The sequence below is a fragment of the Entelurus aequoreus genome, linkage group LG27, assembly GCF_033978785.1.
Source record: "Entelurus aequoreus isolate RoL-2023_Sb linkage group LG27, RoL_Eaeq_v1.1, whole genome shotgun sequence".
NCBI classification, from domain to species: domain Eukaryota; kingdom Metazoa; phylum Chordata; class Actinopteri; order Syngnathiformes; family Syngnathidae; genus Entelurus; species Entelurus aequoreus.
This window is the reverse complement of record NC_084757.1, coordinates 26,377,269-26,377,520: the sequence shown is the minus strand read 5'-3', so window position 1 is coordinate 26,377,520 and position 252 is coordinate 26,377,269. Positions and strand designations below refer to the sequence as shown.

Below are 252 nucleotides of genomic sequence, written 5' to 3'. Positions count from 1 at the left end.
CACACACACATATATATAATATATATATATATATACATATATATACACACACACATATATATATATAATATATATACATATATATATATATATATATATATATATATATATATATATATATATATATATATATATATATATATATATATATATATATATATATATATATATATATATATATATATATATATATATATATATATATATATATATATATACACACATAAACAAATACCTATCATAAATACATGC

The 252-nt window shown here is 8.7% G+C and overlaps 1 protein-coding gene across 5 annotated transcripts in view; it reads right to left on the bottom strand.

Moving 5' to 3' along the window:
• Positions 1 to 224: 224 nt before the first annotated feature.
• mob3c (MOB kinase activator 3C) overlaps positions 225 to 252 on the bottom strand; it is a 35,242-nt gene continuing 35,214 nt past the window's right edge. For all 5 annotated transcript variants that reach the window (XM_062038988.1, XM_062038990.1, XM_062038991.1 and 2 more), the window contains one exon: positions 225 to 252. This exon is cut by the window's right edge and continues 318 nt beyond it. The gene's annotated coding sequence lies outside the window, so the exon portion shown is untranslated.